This window comes from Copadichromis virginalis, linkage group LG20, assembly GCF_057382275.1.
Source record: "Copadichromis virginalis isolate Kocher_CV1m ecotype Utaka linkage group LG20, C_Virginalis_male_GT1.1, whole genome shotgun sequence".
NCBI classification, from domain to species: Eukaryota; Metazoa; Chordata; class Actinopteri; order Cichliformes; family Cichlidae; genus Copadichromis; species Copadichromis virginalis.
Genome location: NC_140637.1, coordinates 10064339 through 10071109, shown reverse-complemented (window position 1 = coordinate 10071109; position 6771 = coordinate 10064339). Strand labels below are relative to the sequence as shown.

At 37.6% G+C, this 6771-nt stretch overlaps 1 long non-coding RNA gene across 1 annotated transcript; it reads left to right on the top strand.

Annotated features, from left to right (window-relative positions):
• Positions 1 to 830: 830 nt before the first annotated feature.
• Positions 831 to 3416, top strand: LOC146684344 (uncharacterized). The gene is made up of 4 exons (XR_014917183.1): positions 831 to 894; positions 1357 to 1435; positions 1814 to 1909; positions 2672 to 3416. It is a non-coding gene; the product is annotated as an uncharacterized LOC146684344 (long non-coding RNA).
• The last annotated feature ends 3355 nt before the right edge of the window (positions 3417 to 6771 follow it).

The following is a 6771-nucleotide window of genomic DNA, read 5'->3' as shown; positions in this document are numbered from 1 at the left end:
CCACCAGTTTGGCCATATTTCAGAGCTGCAACATCACTGGAGTGCCCAAAAGCACAAGGTGTGCAATACTCAGAGACATGGCCAAGGTAAGAAAGGCTGAAAGACGACCACCACTGAACAAGACACACAAGCTGAAACGTCAAGACTGGGCCAAGAAATATCTCAAGACTGACTTTTCTAAGGTTTTATGGACTGATGAAATGAGAGTGAGTCTTGATGGGCCAGATGGATGGGCCCGTGGCTGGATTGGTAAAGGGCAGAGAGCTCCAGTCCCACTCAGACGCCAGCAAGGTGGAGGTGGAGTACTGGTTTGGGCTGGTATCATCAAAGATGAGCTTGTGAGGCCTTTTCGGGTTGAGGATGGAGTCAAGCTCAACTCCCAGTCCTACTGCCAGTTTCTGGAAGACACCTCCTTCAAGCAGTGGTACAGGAAGAAGTCTGCATCCTTCAAGAAAAACATGATTTTCATGCAGGACAGAATCCATGGATGGCAGGCTTTTGAGTGTCCTTGCAAAGAAAGGTGGCTATATTGGTCGCTGATTTGTTTTTGTTTTGTTTTTGAATGTCAGAAATGTACACTGTAAACCCCAACAGTCTACCTGACTTATAAAGTTTGTGGATATAACAATTAAAATTCCTCACAAAGTTGAAACAACTTAAAACTTTTCTGTTCGGTTAACGATTCAAACAGTTATAATTGTACATGGCTTAGAAGTTAAGAGTAAATACTGCTTTCTTAATTATGATTTTTGAGTAAATGTTTTTTTCCGAGCTCCGCATGTGGACGTCATGACGTCATGACGTCTTCTCTCTAACCTGAATGACGTTGACAGAAAATTCTGTTCAATATGGCTGCCCTTCTCGAGCGACTGGAGAACACATTTGGAGAAACTTGTAAGTAAAACGGAACCTTCGTTATGTTTATTTTTTCCGTAAAAAAGCAAGTATATTAATATGTTGCAGCCAATAACTTGTTTTCGAATGCGCTGTTGTGTTAAAAAGCACAGACCCAGGTGGTGAATAGTTGTTCGCGGTTGTTCGCGCTCTTTTTCAAACATAGATTATGTCGTCAGTTTTACAGTTTTAACCGATTAAAACAGTTTTACGAAGAATCACACATAAAGAAAGGGTCTTAGTGATATTTTAACGACCCCTTGCCAACGCAAGAAAGTTGGCGTTTTTACAACAGCAGCCTCATTGTTCGGCAGGTTGGGTTTTTTTTTCTTCTCATTAGCATCATTCAAAAGTGACTTAGCTAGCAGTGGCAACTTCTATCTAAAACAATTGAAATATAGCAAGGTGTTGTATATTTAGTGTGCTGATAAGGTTTTCAATATTTTTATTTTTTCTTCCAAGGCTGAAGGCCAAAGACAAAAAGACAGAAGAAAAAAAAATTCAGACTGCAATTAATTTCAGGTGGAGACAGTAAACACAGGTGAGTTGAAAGATCTATTGAAGAAACCATTCATTAAGTCCCTTAAGGTGAAGATTTCATATATTGATAATGATAAAATTAACACAAATTAAAAGTTTCACTGATAAACACACAATTTTTCCTTGCTTTGAACCCCATGTTCTATATAGATCACAGCTCTGATCTGGAGAACACTATTTTAAAATACTGTGTAGGGTTTTTGTCAAATGATTAAGAAACATACTCTCTGTCACAAGAGACAGAAAGGTTGTATCTTAAAAGAAAAGTCTCCAAAATTTAGTAGAGTCTGATGTCATGCAGTTTCATAAACATGTATTCTCCCCAAAGAATGACACCTGAAAACTTTGCGTTAAATGAACTTTTCTTTTCCCTTTTTAGGAGGCGCCTGATATCAACGTGAAACGCACTGCAGTACTTCGTGCCCTTCCTGTATACCTGCGGGAGGAGGACCCAGAATTCTTTTAGACATGTAATGTAAGTGTATTTTTGCATTACTTAAATTCTGCCAGTAAGATAAAATGCTATGGATTTTTTTAAATACAATTTAATACCCTAGCAGCTACCAAATTGTACAAACAAAATACCCTCTCTGTAGAAAACCCACACACACACAGGTCAGGAGCAGGGCACAGGCGTATCACAGCACTATGGCTATGCTGCAGGTGGCCCAAAAACCAGGCTGAAGTCAAGATTTAGTTTCTTTTTGAGATAAAGTCATGAAATAAAAAATTACTTTTTTTTTTAGAAAAATAATAAAAATACAAATTATGTAATGCAAGAAGCTAACATGTTAATGTACATTTTTCAAAAAAAGTAGAGTACCCTAACTCGTTACAAAGTAACCCACTACACTGCTGAATGTTTTGCTAGATTACAGGTCATGCTTGTCACATTCTCTCAAACCAACCTTACTTATTTAATTGGGGCGATCGTGGCTCAAGAGTTGGGAGTTCGCCTTGTAATCAGAAGGTTGCCGGTTCGAGCCCTGGCTCCGACAGTCTCGGTCGTTGTGTCCTTGGGCAAGACACTTCACCCGTTGCCTACTGGTGGTGGTCAGAGGGCCCGGTGGCGCCAGTGTCCGGCAGCCTCGCCTCTGTCAGTGCGCCCCAGGGTGGCTGTGGTTACAATGTAGCTGCCATCACCAGTGTGTGAATGGGTGTGAATGTCTGGATGACTGAATGTGTAAAGCGCTATACAAATACAGGCCATTTACCATTGATACTGTGTCTATTCCAGGCGGACGCATTGGATGAGTCGACCCTCATTGACACTCCAGTTGCCCTTCTCACAGTGGTTACCGACGGCGCTTCCCAGTCCAGTCCATTTTACTTCCTCAAGCATGGCTGTTTTGGTGAAAGGCGACTAGGTGATGCGTGATATTCCCAGATTTGCAAATGCATTTGCTTTATTGTTTGGCTTGATCTATGCTCTGCATTTAGACTACCCCAGGAAGCTGGTTCACACATTTGCCTTAGTCCAAAATATCGTCATGGGGCTTGATGACGGCAAACCCCTGAAACCCCTGCCTACATGCTCTTAAGGAATATAAGGCAATGTTTGTTAGGACACGCACTCTGTTACTGAGCACTTTGTTTGAAGCACTTTAAGCACTTTAAGTTTACTACAGGCTTTGGGTGGATTTAACTCCATCAGTTTACCTAATTTTCCTATACTTGACTGCCTTATCTGGTTATTTGGAAGCTGATCGTCTTTGTACCCATTTTAAAAAATTGTTTTTCATTTCTATTTAAAAAAAAGTGATTAGTATTTGACTTTTTGTTTTGCATTTTTGTGTATTTTGAGAAAGATGCAATTAGGACTGATGTCGTCCTTTGTGAGTTTATAAAAAGATAAATGTTCTACACAGAATTTATAATGCTCACTTTTTGGTGCCGATGTCCATGTTAGTTGTTTTATAAAAACATTTGTGATGTTTTTAAATTTTCATGAAAAAATGTTAAATAAACAAAATGTAAAGTAACTGAATTTCCGTACTTTTTTTTTTTTTTAGTAGTCTACACTCACAACATAAATATCTTTTAATTAATAATCAGATAATTTGAGTTTAGGTTGTAATATAATTGCATTGTGTTGCATCAAAATAATAAACTACACGAAACACAAAAATATTGAAATTAAAGTATACAGTCTTTGAGTAAAGCTCAATTAATAAAATATAAAATATAATTTAAAATTTTTAGGTTAACAATAAATACAAATTTTGAGTACCCCATACTTAGAAGATATGAGTTTTTGTACTTAAATCTTTTGAGGTAATCAGTTTCCACAAATGTTTTAAGTTCAGTCAACTTGTTCGGGTTTACAGTGTATATTTGTGAATGTGGAGATGTTATATTGGTTTCACTGGTAAAAATAAATAATTGAAATGGGTATATGTTTGTTTTTGTTAAGTTGCCTAATAATTATGCACAGTAATAGTCACCTGCACACACAGATATCCCCCTAAAATAGCTAAAACTAAAAACAAACTAAAAACTACTTCCAAAAACATTCAGCTTTGATATTAATGAGTTTTTTGGGTTCATTGAGAACATGGTTGTTGTTCAATAATAAAATTATTCCTCAAAAATACAACTTGCCTAATAATTCTGCACTCCCTGTAACATTCAACTGAACTGAATGGGAATTGTATTGTTACTGTTATGACTTGTGCAGGTAGCTGGTTGGGAGAGCTGGTCTTAGCAGTGATGATGGAGGGGTTCCAGGAATCTAGCTTTAAGTAGCCTGAAGGAGTTCATAAACACAGGTAAAAAAAAAAAAACAACAACAACAACAACACAGAAATGCACACAGCGTAAGACTGAGAAGTGAAGAGCAGAGAGAGAAAAAGATTTTTTGTTTGCACTCTATCATCCAAACAAAAATGTACATGAAATGTGTGAAAAAATTTTAAAAAAGCAACATTTTTCTTTTTATGCCACTTGGCTATACACTGCATAAAGTGGCTCTGATTTTTGGATTGGTCCATCCCATATGTGTTAAACATTTATGAGTCTTCTATGAAATAATACAAACATTGTAAAATAAATAACACAAGCAGCAGTACTTTATGTTACACCAGGGTCCAGTGTGGAATAACCACAAATACTTTACACAGAGAATCAACAACAAAAACCACTGGGACTTAGAATTTAGTCTGTATTAAAAGTAGCAATGGTTTTCCTCCAAAGATAGAGAAGAACATGCTGTGTAACTGCATAAATGAGATGAGTTAGAGAAGTGATAAATACTTGATAAGGTCAACTGTATTTGATTAAATAAAATTAAAGATTTAGAACTGTTAATCATGTTAATTTTGTCACACTTTTTATTTACCAACATAATTTCAGTCTTTAAATAAGAATTTTCAGTCACATATTTATATTGTTTTTCCCTGGGCTGCTCCAACAAAACACAGGTCCGCTGTGTTAAATCCAAGCCACCAGTGACAGACATAAGAAACTGTAAATGTAAACTTTTGCAGACTTAAGAAACTTACCACTGTTTGTTAGAAAATGTATTCTAGTGTCTCGTTTTTATTTGTCTAATGTGAAGCACGGATTCATCTCTTTTTAAACTGACATATACCAAATGAGCAAAACATTTTATTTTGTGTTTAGAAAGGAAGAACACAAGGAACATAAGTGAGAAGGGATGACTGATCTGGCACAAACTGACTAGAATTCCTTACCTGTTTTCTGACGAGACATTAGCATTCCGATTTTGTTTCAAGAGGGAGGAGAGTACGGTGAAGCCTGCAGAGCATGAAGTTCTTTTGCCTCGCCAGCTCCCCCACATTTTTGAAAACTTTCCTCTCCTGGATCCTCCGGAGATGTAATTACTGTGCAGTCAACTTGTAAGACCCATAGTCCCGGGGAATGTATCTCCCTTATCGACTATTCTTGGCTGTTATTTTTAATATCTCACATCAAAAATTCACAGTTTTGCAGGTTTCCTTTGCTAAAGTGTATCGTGTGCTCTCACAAACAGGAGAAAAAGACAATGATGGAGGCATTTGATGATTTTCTCTTAGACAGGCCTGGGCTGTGACACCCAAAGGGTTACATGATGCCTTGGAATATAATGTAGAATATTGAACAAAGGCAGAAATATTGACCAGTAAGCAATCAAATGCAATGCACAAGGTTTCAGCTTTCATTTTTCAGACAATGAGTGCAGTGTTGACACAGTCTCTTTAATGACACTATAGTCAATACAGAAATGACTTCCTGGATAATTTGTGCCTTTGCATGGCTCATTGATTCAGTATAGAGTTTCATAATTCTGTAAGCCATATGGCAGTGGAAACTGACTCTTTAGCAGAGTAAATATAAAGGAAACCATGGTCTAGTCTCACTACTGTTATTCTGACTATTAAAACTATGCTTCATTCTGCTTCAAAACTAAGAGCAAAAATGTAACTATTGCTAAAGAGTGCAATAAATGTGCAGTTTTGTGTGCATTTTTGTATGTTGTCAGTCAGTGGGTTTCACATGCATTGCAAGAGAGCATTCAAGGCAAACCATTTTTCCCTGTTATGATATGCAATCCCTTTTTATAAATTAAAGAAACACTCCTTGTGCATATTGAAGTTTAAACCGGCTTTATGGGAAATTTGTAGAGACATGGCAAACCTTCAAATCTTCCATCACTGAGGCCTTACCTCCAGTGGGCACTCTGACGAAACAAACATCTATAATATCAAATCTTTTTTCTCCCTATGGAGGCTACAGCATACTTGAGGAATTCTGTGCATTGCATTATGCTGATAAGAATGTAAACTGTGCCACCTAACAGCTCCAGTACATGTTTTATTAATAAAGTATGCAAAATGGAACCATCCAAAACTGCAAAAATCAGGTCCTGCAAAAGCAGGCACTCATTTAGCGTCACTTTATGTGACAAAGATATAAGGAACACTCTGTTTTTGTGGGGTTCAATTGAAATGTAGCATTCAGAAATGCAGAATTTAGACAAAAGATGCTCTTTTAATCCCGGACGTCATCAGAATATATCGAGGTTGATTTCATTTTGAATGCAGAAGGAAAGATTTCTGAAGATGTGTCCCTGAGACAAGTACAAGTACACACACACAGACACACACTGCATTGCACTTGGCTTTCTGTATGTTCCTTGATCTTGCAGCTTACATAATATAACTAAGCATGTTAAGCTGGCTTCATTGACGCAAGCACTGAACGCAGCAGTGTCATGGAGGGGAAAATCCCATCAGAGTCCCCCTCCTTCACAGCCCCTCAACCAACACACTCCCCCATTTGCGTCCTCGGCATATGTGGATTGATAAGAGACCCAAAAAAAAGTATTTCCCGCATCGC